General features: G+C 43.2%; 1 non-coding gene across 1 annotated transcript; it reads left to right on the top strand.

The window, feature by feature from the left end:
- Positions 1 to 4,007: 4,007 nt before the first annotated feature.
- On the top strand, positions 4,008 to 4,080 carry TRNAA-UGC (transfer RNA alanine (anticodon UGC)). Its single transcript has one exon. It is a non-coding gene; the product is annotated as a tRNA-Ala (tRNA).
- Positions 4,081 to 12,995: the final 8,915 nt, after the last annotated feature.

The following is a 12,995-nucleotide window of genomic DNA, read 5'->3' as shown; positions in this document are numbered from 1 at the left end:
GACCACGATTTAATCTTCAGCTGAGCCCAGTGCAGGAGGCTGTGGCTCAGCCCACAGCCGCCTCTCAGATTTTATCTCCTCCCCCTCTTCCCCTCATTCATGGGTTCAACCCATTCTGGTTTTTCTCTTCCTCAAGCCCACTAAGCCTGTCCCTGTGGGAGAGCCTTGTCACCCACTGTTGCCTCTCCTTGGACCCCATGCTTGCCTCCCTGTCCTCATTCAGCCTTCAGCTCCATAGGCACCTTTTCCAAGAGGTCCTGCTGCCTCCGATCATTTTCTATCCCATTATCAGCCTGTGTTTTCTTCTTAGCACTGTCATTTTCTCAAATGATCTTATTAATTTATTCAGCCACATATTGTCTGACTACCTAACCAGAGCAGCAGCTCCATGAGGGCAGCATTAAAGGTGGTTCTGTTCTCTGCTCAGGGCTGGCAAATGCAGGGAAGCCATTCAAGAATCCCAGGCAGAGCCGCCCCGCTCTTCTTCATTCAGTTTTATCATTCTTCCCCTAAGTGGGGTTCCTGCCTAATTCGGCCGCTTCACTTATGGGGTGACTTGGGCCAACCTGCTACCCAAGTCTGCAGAAGGAGCAGACTGGACCCCACGGGCCGAAGCTCATCGAGTCCGACTTTGGTCGGATGTAAACAGTACTTTCGAACAGAGCTGTCGGAGACAGAGGGCTAAAGCTGCTGCTTACCTGGGCTAGCCCCACACCTTGTCCATCCCTCCAGGACCCACTCACCATCCTCTGCCTCCAGGGGGCCTGCCCACCAACCTGCAAGCTCGCTGAGCTCACAGGTTCTTGGAACTGGTTCCAGTACGGATGCTGGGGACTCTACTTTGCTGAGGGAACTAGATCTGATGATCTTTGTGAGCCATTTCATCTCCATTTTCAAGGCCTTGGCTGGGGGCAGTTTATTTCTCATCCTCAGCCTATGGACTGCAGGGCCTTCAGGGAGTGACAGACTGGATTAAGATGCTAATTGCATGCCAGGGGTAAAGCTCAGTGAGTCACAGCGCCAGCACACCAGTGAGTGACCCTGTCTACCCCACCCGCTGTTTACTTTGTACTGAAAGCTGATTGTCTGAATCAGGAATGCAGCACCTAGAAAAAAGTGAGTTCCAGGCCTGGCTCTGCTGCCAAGTTACTGTGTGAGCTTGACTAAGTCCTTTCCTTCTCTGAGCCTTGGTGCATATTTCCGGAAAAACGAGAATATTTTGATTAGATCTGGACGCTTTTTAAGGCCCTCTCTTTGAATCCTAACATTCCGGTAGTCTACCAGTGAACCTCAGACCTGGGGCCAGGGCGCGTGCCAGGCTCCAATTCTTCCGCAGGACATCTTTCTTAGCTGACAGCCTGGCAAGGAACCAAGACCCTTGACCTCCGTCATCAGCAGCTCAAGTCTTCTCTGAGTGTCTGTGTTTATTCACAGCTCTGGCCGGGCAGATGACATCGGTATGTGATCTGTCAGTGGGCAGAGCCCGAGGTGTCCATCAGAAGGGAGATGAGCCGAATCTGGTCCAGAGTCACCTTGGAGGCTGTCCCACCAGTGCCTCTAGCTGGGCTGCTCATCCAGAGGACAAGAGAGGGACTTGGTGCCTCTGTCTTTGACAGTGTAGGGACTCCTTGGACAGCATGTATGGCAGGACCTTCCTGGATGTGGCAGCCCCGGGCAGGCCTCCCTGTGGTCCTGTACCTGGAGTGGGAAGGGGACGTTGTGAAGAGGAGACTTTTCATGATGCCCTGTGATGATTTCATGATGTTTTATAGTTTCACTCAGCTTTCCTGAGACTCATCTGAATTACTCTTAGGCACAATACAGCCATCAGAACAGGGAAGCCTCGTATTGGATTGCTGGGATCATTCTCCTGAGCCAGCTCTTTCTTTCACCCTACAGGGTTCCTGTAGGAGCGAGAGGCTCAGAAGACCCAGTCTTTAAGTAAATATTTCTCAAGTATTTTCTCTGAGCTAACTCCAGGTTGGGAACTGAGAATTAAAACTGAATCATTACCTTTTTAATGCTCTGTGCAGTATACATATTTATATGAACACGGGATAGATTCTCAGCGGAATAGACTTTTCACAGAATGTTTTAAATCTTTCAGCTGACACACTGGCTTTAAGGGAATACACCTTTCCTGTTTACAAAATACATACTAAAATTTAAACCATGAATCAGACATGATCCCTGTTCTCAGGGAGTTAGGATAAATCCTTTTACCCCTCTGAGCCCCAGTCCTGCAAAATGAGGTAAACGTTTCCTGTCTAGGGTTGTTAGATTTAGGAAATAAAAGTGCAGGAAACCTAGTTAAATTTAAATTTCAGATCAACAATGAATAATATTTTAGTATAGGAATGTCTTGTATGATATTTGGGATAAACTTAAAATACATACCAAAAAATTATTCACTGTTGATCTGAAATTCAAATTTAACTGGCATCTTGTATTTTTATCTCGCAATCCTACCCTTACCCAAACTAGTTCAGGAATTTTATGAGGTGCAAAAGGAATAATATGTGAATTAATAATGCATGAGAGTGCTTTACAGTTTACAAGATTCTTTGTCAGCAAGACGGCTTTGGATTGCTTTGCTCTGATGGAAAAGTTTCTCTTGCAGGCCTGTGAGTCTGTTTTTCACTATGGAGATCCCAGGACATAAGAAGAAAGATCCAAGGCTGCATCGAAATGAACATTTTTTACTCTAGGGCAGTGGATCCAAAACCAGTCGCACAGGATGGAGCCTGGAGCAGCACATGTGAAAAAGCCCTGAGGGTTTGCTTCCTGAAAACTCAAAACAGGATCCCCTAGGGGTAAAAGCCTCTGTATCTTGTGGATGGATCCTCAGAAGCATACAGTCCAAAATGCTGTCTGTGATTCTCAGATTTCCCCCCACCCCACCCCCGGAGGATTAAAAGGGATAGGAGTGGGCTAGATTTAAGTGGGGGTGGAGGTCGGGGCTGGAAACCAGTGTCCTGGCGGCATAGGAGGGATGAAAGGCATTTAACTCGAAGATCTGTGGACTCAGGAGACATAAACCATAGGCTTCTCATCGAGCGTGGGTCCTGCTTTCTGGAAAGTGCCGCTTCCATTCAAGGTGGCATTTTGGCTTTGGTAAAGGGCCCAAGCAGACATCCCTTTTTTTTTTTTTTTTGTCCAGTCAGGAAGCAGGACACCAATAGCAAGAGCAATTGCTCAAGATGTGAGCATTGGACCAGTCCTCAGAATCTCTGCTGCTCCCTCCTGCTGTCTTCCTGATGGGGAAACTGAAGGCCAGGCTGAGAAGTGATTCACCTAAAACCAAGTAACAAGTCAGGGGCAGGACTAAGGTCTGGAGCCCACACCTGCTGCTTCCCAGCACAAGGTCAGATTCATGTCAGCCCTTTCTCTCCCGAGATTCCCTCTGTTTGGGCACGCCCCCCAAGCAGCCATTGTCCCCCAAGGCCAATAATCCAGACCCACTGCTGAGAGACCTTTGTCCTGCACAGTTATTTAATCACAGTGATGAGAATCTGCTTGGGGACTGTACTTACTAGTTTGCAAGATACTTTCATGTCACGTATCTCACCTTCCATTGACTTCTACCTTCTTATGCTCTAAACAGTCTGTGCTTGTTAACCCCTTAAGGTTCAGGGCACTCCCACAGAGAGGCCTTTTGTGTGGCAGTTGGAACATGGCTTTTGTGGCCAAATTACATGAGACTGAAGCCTGGTATGAGACCAACCGTGTGGCCTTGGGCAAGTTATAGAATGGGGATAACTGTGCCTCCGTTTCCTCATTCAGAAGGTGGAGATGATAATGGTAGTTCCTACCTCACAGAGTTTGTATCTGAGGCTTAAATAAGTTAATTGGCACCTAAACAGTCCCTAGCACATTCTTAGGGCTTCACAAATCTCACCTACCCTGACTATTAGTTTTGTTGTTGTTATTTCAGAACTCTGTTCCATGACCCCAAAGCCTTTCTCCTCCTCATTCCTGTTCCTCGTTCAAGACTCAGCCCAAGGAGGGGAGGGGATAGCTCCGTGGTTAGAGCAATGCTTTGCATGCACAAGGTCCTGGGTTCAAACCCCAGTCCCTCCACTAAAATAACTAACTAAATAAACCTCATTACCTCTTCCCCCCAAAAAATGGTAAAAAAAAAAAAGGAACCCCCCAAAAAACAACTCAGCCCAAATTCCCCTCTCCTAGGAAGACTTCTTTGATCTTTTTCCCTTAGCAGAATGAGACATCCTCTAACACTTACTGATGCATAAATTTGCCTATTTCCTGGTCTGCCTCCCTGACAGAGCTATGATCTTCATCCCTGTCTTTATTCCAACCACCAAGCACAGGGTCAGGCAGATCCATGGGCTTCAGTGATGTTTGTTGAATGAGTGGTGCCATTGATTTCCCAGTCTAGGAATCATTCTTGTTTTCTTTCTTTCCCTCACCCCCACCCAATCCAATAGCAAGTCTTCACATCCCGCATCTAACATCAATCCTGAATCTGCCTCCGGGCCAGTCTAGGTCACCACCTTCTCACACCTGGACCACTTCGCCTTATCCCTGGCTTCTGTGCTCTTGCCCTTGACGCCCCATGGTCTACTTCCATCCCCTCCTTAAAACTCTCCCTGGACTTTGAATTGCTTGTAGAAAAGCCAGTCTACTTACACAGCTACCGAGCTCTGCATTTCCAGCTCCTACCTTATCTCAGACCACACTCTCCCCCATGTGATGTGCTTTCCCACCTCCTGGTCCTGCATGTGCTGTTGCTCCTGGTTTTTGCAGCTCCTTCTTTTGATTCCAAGTGGAATGTTACATCCTCCGAGAAGCTCATCTTGACCACCTTAAGGAAAGTTTCTCTGTGTCACAACATTCTTTTTTTTAAATCTCCTTTGTAACATTTCTCATAATCTATAAATACTTTGCTTGTTTACTTGTTAATTGATTATCTCATCTGATACATTGTAAGCATCAGGAATTCAGGGCACCCCCACTTTTTTGGTCTTATTCACTAGGGTATCTCTTGATCAGTGTTTGATACATTTCTGCTGAATGAATAAATGAAATGACTGAATGAATAATTGAATCCTCATAGCAGCACAATGAATAGGCCAGGCATTAGATGCTCACTTGACTGAGGCTTGAAGAGGTTGATTGATTCTTGCCCTAGTCCCGGAGGCTGGGAGTAGTGCAGCCAGGCCACTAGACCATTTCGTTCTGACAGGAGATGGACTCTGGGCTGAGAACCGGGGTTGGCTGATTCATCATCTAATTCCCCAACATGGGATGGCAAGGATCCCAAAGTTCCTATCTCTCAAGAGGTGTCTGTATGTGGTGAAGGATTATAGCCAATCCCAAGTTCCAGGCTGTACTTGAGGCATCACGCACACTGTATAAACACCCAGCGATCACAGGAGAAGTGCAGTGATCACTTGGGGAAGCACGGCAGACCCGCAGTCCCGTGAGCCTGCCTGATCTCCCAGGATCCTCTTCAGAGCTGTTCTAATTCAGGCCTGATGGAATGGGAAAGGTACTGTTTCCAGTTCCTTTTGTGTCATGTGGCCTAACTTGGAAGATGTTGCCATTCTCCAGGTCTCAGCTACCTCCTGAGAGGGGACCTTGATTCTTGCCATCACTTCAAATACTGCCTTGGCTATTGATGGAGAGCTGGCAGCAGGGAACCATTTCGGTGACTCCAGGAGGAAAGTTCTTGGTGAGGGAGCCTGGTGACATTAAAAAAAAAACCAAAACCCTGAACCAGAAGTCAGAAGGGCAGTGCTGTGTGTGGGAGTCCCTGGGGTTCCCAGCCAGCAGACTCTTGTCCCTCGCTCACCCTCAGCTGCCTCCTCTGTAGGAATGATGTGGGTCTGCTGGTGGCCTGAGTGTTGCAGGGAGTTGAGCAGACCCCGGCTCTGTCACTAATGGGCAGCGTGGGATCTGGTCAAGGTCCTTTCTTTCTCTGGGTCTTGGTTTATCATCAGTACAAGGACAGGTTTTGAGGGGCTGATCCCTAAGTCCTCTTCCAGCTCTGACATTTGCTCTTTCCGTGGCTTTTTCAGGGAAACATTTGCTCCTCTGGGACTGGGTTTCCTTATTTTCCAGCCCTCAGAAATCAGCATGAAATCGACACGGCTGCCTCAAAATAGTTCAACAAAGAGCATCTTAGTCCCAAAGGCCTGGGTTTCTCAGGGGCACCAGAGGAGTCAGATGCCCACTCCAGCCACTCTCTCAACCCTAGATACTAGATACACATTCCAATAACAGGCACCTTCTCCAGGGAAGGAGGTTCTTCAAGAGAGCTGAGGTCATGTGAGCAAGCTGGGGAGGAGGACTCCTCCGAGAGTCTAGAGGTTCTGAGCACTGACCCTCAAGGTCATTGTATTCCCCTGGCCTTGACCCAATACGTGAAAAGACAAGGTTTAGGAAAATCAGATATATTCCAGTGTCTTTTGAGTGTTTTCTGTGAGGCAGGCTTTGGCTCAACACTTTATATAGATTATTTTGTTTGACCTTGACCTGTGAGATCGATATTTTGACCCTCATTCTACAGAGGAGGAAGTTGAAGCACAGAGCCAAAGTGACTTGTCCAAAGTTACGCAGCTCGAAAGACCTGGACTGAAGCCGGCACTCTTTACTGGTACACGAATGTCTCTCCTAATAACAATAGCAATAAAAATAATCAGAGTTGAGGAAGTTTAGTAAGCTGTTGTTGAAATCACTCTGGACTCGAGGACTAAATAAATGGCTATAAATCCTAGTTCTTCCATTTGTTAGTTTGGTGACAAGTCATTTGACTTCTTTAAGCAACAGTTTACTGATCTATAAAGTGGGGATAAGCAGTCACTCCTATTTCACCAGGACAAGATTATTTTATTTTGTTGAGAAGGTAATTAGGTCTATTTATTTATTTATTTTTAGGGGAGGTACTGAGGATTGAACCCAGGACCTCGTGTATGCTAAGCATGTGCTCTACCATTTGAGCTACACCCTCCCCTCTACAGGACAAGATTTAAAGAGATAATATGCGTGAAATGTTTAGCGTGGATGCCTGGCATATAATAAGTGCTCAGTAAATGTTAGTCACCATTATTGTTATTCCTATTACTACTATTACTGCTACCGCCTTCTCTCCAGAGTGGTTGCAAAACTCAAATGAGACAATGGGAAAGCTTTGTGTGCTCTGCACCTGTCAGTAATCCCCTGTATTATAATTACAGCAACCTAAGGGAGAGAGTTATTTGTGAAGCTCTGACCCCATTCCTCCCTCAAATGGTTCAAATTCTTTGCTCTGCAGCCAGTGCTGATGACGAGCGAGGGTTTGACTTGGTGCCCACTGTGAATGACGTCCTTCAGCGGATCTCCAAGAACTGCAGCAAATGCTTTTCTGAGCTTATTTTAGCCTCAGAAGGACGTTGAAGCAGGATTTCAACATTTGGTTTCATTGGAGAAGGCACTTGACAATTAATGTGAGTTTACAACTTAAAACTTTCTAGTCCTCATCATCTTAAGAAGAGACACCATGGAGGCAGAGCCAGGATGTGGCTGGCAGGCGTATCCCCAGATCCAAATGAGTTCTATTGTCCTTTAGTCCTGAGTATTTAAATAGTATGTGCTCATTGTAAAAAAAAAAAAATTGGAAAATGTGGAAAAGTATGAAGGAGAAAAAATTTTAATACCTATAATGCAATCATTCAGAGGCAAAGATTGTCAATATTTTATATATTTCCTTTTAGTTTTTTATGTTATATATAATTTTATATACATAAATTTGTATATTGTTTATACTATGGTCCCAATTATGTAAAGTAATATATTCATATATTGTATATGAACATATATATTCATATATTAATTTACGTAATTGAGATCATAGTATAAATAGTCATGTAACTTATATATATATATATTTGTTGACGTATAGTCAGCTTACACTGTTGTGCCAATCATGTAACTTTTAAAAAATAAACCTATTTTTATTGCAGTTTTAGGTCCACAGCAAAATTGAGAAGATATAGAGATTTCCCACATGTCTCCTGTCCCCACACATGCAAATCTCCCTTAATAATAACATCACCCATCAGAGGGTACATTTCTTACAATTAATGAACGTACACTGACACGTCATACTCACCTAGTCTGTAGGTTACATTATGGTTCACTCTTGGTGTTGTACATGCTATGAGTTTGGATAAATGTGTAATGACATGTATCCGTCACTATAACATCATTCAGAATATTTTTGTTTGCCCTAAAAATCCTCTGTGCTCCACCTATTCATGCCTCCTCCCCCCACCACACCCTGGCAACCACTGATCTTTTAACTGTCTCCATAGTTTTGCCTTTTTTAGAATGTCAGATAGCTGGAGTCGTAAAGTCTGTAGACATTTTAGATTGGCTTCTTATACTCTGTAATATGCATTTGTTTCCTCCATGTCTTCATGACTTGGTAGCTCATTTCTTTTTAGTGCTGAATAATATTTCATTGTCTGGATGTACCACAGTTTATTTATCCATTCACCTACTGAAGGACATCTTGGCTGCTTCCAAGTTTGGCAGTTATGAATAAAGCCACTGTAAACATCCTCATGCAGGTTTTGGTGTGGACGTAAGTGTTCAGCTCCTTTGGCTAAATGCCAAAGGACACAATTGCTATTCTAGGAGGTATGTAACCTATTTTTTCCCACTATTTGATATTGCAAGAATTTCCTTCGTGAATATCATTTTTAATAGATGTATTGTGTTCCAATACAGTGAGGTCATAGAGCACAAAGTGTTCAACTTATCCCCTATTATTATCTATTTACATTTTTCTAATTTCATTTTTATCCATAATACTCTGATGAACACTTTTGCATATAAATCTTTATTTACATCTGATTATTTATTTCTATAAAATTTAAAGTGGAAGTAATGAGTCAAACAGTACAAAGACTTTTAAGGCTTCCTGAAAAGGTTGTTATCACTGTACATTCTCATCAACACTGTGAGGCACTCCCTCACCAGCAACAAGTATTACCAGTTTTTAAAAGTTCTTGCCAAATCAATAGGTTAAAAAAAATGGTAACTCATTGTCTCAGTTTGCAAATCTTCGATTACTTAAGTTGAATACACAGTATGTCATGTGTCTTAGCCATTTGTATTTCCCATTCTGTGAGTTGTTAGTGTCCTTTGCTGAGCAGACTTTGCTAACAGTGGCCCCAATAATCCCAAAGTTGTCCGCGGGTGATGCCAAACCTTGTATCTAGCCACATGTGATAGGAGCCTGGGCTCCAGCAGGATTAGAAATAGCTCATGTCAGCAATGCTGTTTCAATGAAACCAGAAAGGGGAAAGTTTCTGTGTTTTATTGGAATCTGGGAGATGAAGTTATTTTGCTGATTATGTTATTAGGCCTTCTTTTCTTTTCTTACTACCAAAGCTTCTCTTTTCTTAAATGCTGCTCTGGCAGGAAGGTTAAATTTGGATGTGGACGTGTTCTTCCTTTCAGTATGTGTTCATCAACTTCCTACTATGTGCAAGGCACAGCAGCCACATTCATGGACTGTGGAATCTAGAGGACTTTCGAGGTGGGTAGGTGTTGGGCAAGTCCCTTAACCTCTCAGAGGCTCAGTTTCCTCTTCTTTCAAGCACAGGTAATCTCCCTGCCTTTGGGGAGTAAATGGGTTACAAATGCAAAACTCCTTGAGCAGTGTGAGCCACATTGTAAGGCTTCATTTAACTCAACATACTATTCTTTTTTTCTTCTTTTTTTTTAATTGAAGTATATAGTCAGTTACAATGTGTCAATTTCTAGTATACAGCATAATGTCTCAGTCATGCATGTATATACATACATTTTCATATTCTTTTTCATTAAAGGTTATTATAAGATATTGAATATAGTTCCCTGTGCTATACAGATGAAATTTGTTTTTTTAAACCTATTTTTTTGTATAGTGGTTAACATTTGCAAATCTCAAACACCCAGATTTATCCCTTCTTACCCCATTTCCCCCAGTAACCAAAGATTGTTTACTATGTCTGTGAGTCCATTTCTGTTTTGTAGATGAGTTTATTAGTGCCCTCATTTTTCTTTTTTTCTTTTTGGATTCCACATATGAGTGATATCTTTTTCTTTCTGGCTTACTTCACTTAGAATGACGATCTCCAGGTCTATCCATGTTGTTGCAAATGACATTATTTTATTCTTTTTTATGGCTGAGTAGTATTCCATTGTATAAAGATACCACAACTTCTTTATTCAGTCATCTGTTGATGGACATTTAGTCAACATACAATTCTTGAGCCATTTCTGTGTATTTGACACCAAAGAGGAATCAGATGGGGCCTTTATAGGGCCCCATTTCCTGTAGGAGAAAGTTCTGGCTGCTCATCATTCCACAAGGCTCTCTCTGTCCCCTGCTGTTCTGCGCCTCCCTTCTCCCCATTAAGTCCTGTGGCCCCAGTGTCGTGGGTGGGTCCACAGCTCTCTTTAGAGCCCTGGGCTTTAGCTGCGGTACTGGAACCATGGGGAAAGTGCCCAAAAACATTCTGTTACACACAGAGTCACAGCTGCAATTTTTATTTTCTCTTTTCTTAACATTATACTATAAACATTTTCCCTTTATAGCAGAGTTGTTAAGAGTGCCAGCTAGAGCCAGCCAGCCTCAGTTGGATTTCTGACTCCATCACTTACTAAGTGACCTTGGGCAAGTTGCTTAACCTCTCTGTGGCCTAGTTTCCTTACCTGTAAAATAGGGCTAATAACAGTTCTTCTTTCCTGGGGTTGTTCTTAGGATTAAACAAAATAATTCATGTGTAGCTCTAAGTATAATGTCTAGCACATAGTAGGAGCTCAATAGTCTATTATTAATATTTGCTATCGTGGCTTCAGAGTCATCCTTACAATGACTTTGTATGATTAAATTAAAGAGAAATCATAGCACCTTTCTCTGATATTGTATATTTAGGGTGTTTTTGACTTTTAAACACAAAAATAAAATATTATTCCTAAGAAATTAAAAAAAAAGCCATCTTGCTGTTTAGAGATAAAGGCAGAACAATAAATTTAAGAATTAAATGTTGAGTGGATCAACATTCATACAATTAAAGTATCTTTCAAAAAAATTCAACATTTTCTATACATATTATAGGGTAAATAACTCATCTTAGAACCCATGGTGTGGGTGATCCCTGTCTGAGGCAAGGAGCTGGCCTGTATTACTTTGGCAGTCCTTCTAGTCTTTTCTCTGTGATTCTCCAGGCAAAGGAGATGCATTAAGCTTTTCTCCCCTAGTGACAGAGAATCTCTGATACAGCACAGCTTAGGGCCAACTCAGCACATTTTCAGCCATCACTTGAGCTATCTGGTAGGGTGACTGTAAGGCCATGTCACCTGATGGGGAAGCTATGGGACAGAGGTTTCTGGCTGTGGTCCTTCAGCCAACAAGGCTCAAAGTTAGTGCTGGTATAAATGAAATATGAGCCTCCACAGATCGAGCAACTTCTGTGTGCCAGGCTCTGGGAAAACGTTTTCTTCAGGCCTCAGCTCAACTAAGTGAGACAGAATTCACTGGTCCCATTTTATAGGTGAGGAAACTGAGGCTCAGAGAGGCTAAAGTTTTCTTGCAAAGTCACACAGCTGGCAGAGTCATGACGCAGATCTCTTTTGACTCTAAAGATACAAGCTCTTCCCATGGCACCCACAGGATCTCTTTTCAGTTTAATTCCATGTAACCAGCATGGATTAGCGCTCACACAAATTACCCCTGCTAGGCACTGAGAACAGAGAGTACAGCCTAATGGGAGAGACAGATGCAGAAATTGCAAGTTCTAGTTATTACTGCTGACGCATGCCTGTGAGAAGTAATAAAGCCATGTGGGCAGCTCAATTTATCCTGTTGTATATACTTCTGAAAGCCATTCTTAATCCTTTTAGGAAGAGGCAGGGGAGAGATAGATTGATAGGTCAGGGCTATAATCAATGAACAAACAAAGGGTAGTGGGAAAATGAGGAGGGAGAGATAAATTCCCATCCAGAGATCCAGAAAAGTTTTGGAGGATATGATATTTGGGTTGGGGTTTGAAGGGCTAGGAAGAATCAGCAAAAGAATATGGGGAAGAGGAATGACCTATCTCCCCACTCCCCCTTCCCCAAGAGAAGTAAAAATAATTTTTAATTTTTTAATCTAAAATTAAAAATTTTTTAATTGAAGTATGGTCGACTTACAATATTTTGTTAGTTTCTGGTATACAGCATAGTGATTCGGTTATATATATATTATATATTTTTAAATATTATATGTATATATATTTTCTTTTCATATTCTTTTTCATTATAGGCTACTACAAGATATTGAATATAGGTTCCTGTGCTATAAAAACAGAATCTTGATTTGTGCTTCCTAAATATTGATGTGAAATCAGAACCCACACACATCCCTCCCATTTCATGTCCCCCCTTACATATGTTAGATAGACCAACCAAGACACCCCCATAGGTACTCACAAATGCAAAACACACAGAAAATACACATACAATGCACAGCAGTACACACGCAGATACTTAAAACACACAAAAATAGATCCTAGCTCCCATACCCGTAGGCTCACACAAATACATGTAATACTCATACACAAACCTGTTTACACTTTCATTACACAAGCACATACCTATCCTCTTCCACTGACTACTCATGCAGGTAAATAAATGTATTTTCAATTAGCATATACACAAGTTCACACACAAATCTCATCACGCCGTCTGTTTGGAGGCCAGTGACTAACGGAAAGCCATGCACAAAGGCGAGCATCACGCAGGGGAGGCCAGGAAGGGGTTGGCGGTGGGGCTGGGATTAAGTCCTGTCAGATGACAAACTCTCCCTGCCTGGCTCCCCCCGGAAGCTGCTGAGCGAGGTTGCAGCGCCTGAGCGAGCTCTCAGTCCTGGGCGATAGTGCGAGGCTGCGAGCCGGAATTCCAGCTTTATACAGGGTTCAGGGTCACTCAGGGTCAAGCTCTGTTAGCAGACCCACCCC

The sequence above is a fragment of the Camelus bactrianus genome, chromosome 4 (genome assembly GCF_048773025.1).
Source record: "Camelus bactrianus isolate YW-2024 breed Bactrian camel chromosome 4, ASM4877302v1, whole genome shotgun sequence".
Lineage (NCBI taxonomy): Eukaryota > Metazoa > Chordata > Mammalia > Artiodactyla > Camelidae > Camelus > Camelus bactrianus.
This window is presented reverse-complemented; position numbering and strand designations above follow the sequence as displayed.